This window comes from Drosophila willistoni, unplaced genomic scaffold (assembly GCF_018902025.1).
Source record: "Drosophila willistoni isolate 14030-0811.24 unplaced genomic scaffold, UCI_dwil_1.1 Seg613, whole genome shotgun sequence".
NCBI lineage: Eukaryota > Metazoa > Arthropoda > Insecta > Diptera > Drosophilidae > Drosophila > Drosophila willistoni.
Window position 1 is genome coordinate 42,904 of NW_025814533.1, and position 2,239 is coordinate 45,142.

A 2,239-nucleotide genomic window follows, 5' to 3' on the forward strand; every position below is an offset into this window, starting at 1 on the left:
CACCTCCACGGCCGCCTCCAGCTCGAATTGTTGTTGTTCCAATTCGAGTTGTTTCTCCAGTTACCATTATTATTGTAGCGGCGTCTACCGCGGTCATTATGCTGGGCATAAAAAATGGTATTATTTTGGGAACTTCCCGTGGAGCCCGACTCTACTGAAAGAGTGGTAAATCTAGTGATGGCTTCTTTGGCTGAATCAAAGTTTCCCGATTCCATTAGTAGCTGGACTCTTTGACTTTTGGTATGACTTACCATAGCATTTACTGCCACTTTGGTAGTGTATTTTATAGCCTGTTCATTTGGAAGACCATCCGAAATATACGCGCCTTTTAGGGCGTCGGTCAACTCAGTAATCTCTTTTGTGTATGAAACACAGTTATTAGGGTTTCTCTGCAGATTTTTAATCTTTGCTGTTAAAAGATCCACTGATTCACCCTTAAAGATTGTTGACAGTTTTTGTATAACTTCGTCAATCGTTGTTTCCGAGCTTAGCGTATTACCCGCTTGACCTTTCAATTTTGATTTTATTATTTCGATGGCTACTGCTTCATGCGTTTCTTTTATGGTATCAAGTACGCGAAGTGCCCCAATGAAACCTTGTAGGTTTTTAATGTCACCATCGAAGAATGGTAGCAGCCTTGTGGCTGTGTTTATGAATTCTACCACTGTTTGAGTCATTTTGTTGCTTCCTTTTGGAATTGCTGGTTTATTATGACTTATAATTGACTGATCAGAGCTCACTGGTGGTTTTTCTTGACCTCTTTCATCATCGGCCATTAGTTGCGTTTCTTCTTCCAGCACTATTGAAGTTTCCAAATCAGTTGTTTGTTTAAATTCAATATTGTGTCTGTTTAGCACAGCTATTGCTTTTTGTTTGCAATCACTGTAGAACGCATTTGCGGCTGTTTTTTGCCCTTCCTTTAGTTTGCTATAGTGCTCAGTTAATACTGCCCTAATAGCTTGGAGCTTCTCGGTTATTATTTTCGTGTGTTTGGTTACTGTGTCTTGGGATGTTTCTCTGTTTTGCGAGAGGCACTTACAAGATTTAGTTAATTCTTGTGCGTGTATTCTAGCTTTTCCAATTATATCATCCCAAGTAACCATAGTTTGTTAAAAATAACAAAATTTTCGAAAATGTTTATGTTTATTTATTTTTTTTTTTTATTATTCTGTATCTATTATTTCTACATCTGAGTCTGTACTCGATTCTGATATGTCTATCAGCGCGATCGAGTCCTTAAAAAGTTCGTGGACCCATCCGGGCACGTCTTTATGTAAAGGAGTCTTAGCTAACAATCTACTATAAGCTACTTTTATGGATTTTTCCATAAGATCTACAATTTTTTTTTGTAAATTTGTAGTTGTGGGCTATCCAATACCTTATTTCCTTGTATTTGTGATTTGTTTCGCCTGATTGTATCAGGAAATCGAGGAAAGGTAAGTATTTTTGTAGCCTTTTTGTTTCTATCTTATCCATATTCTACACTAACTTGTTAGGCCTATTAATATGGATGTACGTATATAAAAAAATCATGGAGGCTTACTGCCTCGGTTCCTCCATTCGGTAGAAACGATATGTGCCTGCTGCGTTGGAAAAGCAACATACATATGGTACTGTGAGGATGAAACTCATCTGTACCCTAGTGCTTCCTTGAACTGGGAATTCTTCTCCCGTTATATTTAGGTAAGCTGACTTAATTTGTACCAAGTTTATTGAGTTCTGTGGTGAATTGATATGCTCATTTCTAAAAACCTCAATTAAATCTTGGACAATACTGGGATGCCTAGCGTTTATTTTTCCAAAATAATTATCAAGAGTGGCCATTGTTTTCCAGAATTATTATTATTTTTTTTTTATTGTTATTCGCGTGTGTGCATATGTATTCTTAGACCTTATCTAGGTCATTAGCTTGGCTTATGGCTCTTTTGGTTACACATTTATTGTGTAATAGATAAGCTTTATATAAAATATATGCGCACATTATTACGACGATTATTAATAACAATATGTTCGTTAATCTCAAGTCAGTATTGAGTTGGTATATGGAGTATATGGAGTTTATATAAAAAAAAATTTTTTTTTTTTTTGTGTATAATTCTAATAATAATCTCACTGACTAACGATCCTATATGAGACTATTTTAATTTAGCAGGATGAAAATGAATATGACAAATACGGGAAAAAAATAGGGAACAAAAGCCCATAAAAACATCTCAAAACCTTTTGTTTAAAAGTTACT

General features: G+C 35.5%; 1 long non-coding RNA gene across 1 annotated transcript; it reads left to right on the forward strand.

Moving 5' to 3' along the window:
• The first annotated feature begins 1,161 nt into the window (after window positions 1–1,161).
• LOC124461737 lies at window positions 1,162–1,838 on the forward strand. Its single transcript, XR_006955240.1, has 3 exons — window positions 1,162–1,436; window positions 1,497–1,683; window positions 1,788–1,838. It is a non-coding gene; the product is annotated as an uncharacterized LOC124461737 (long non-coding RNA).
• Window positions 1,839–2,239: the final 401 nt, after the last annotated feature.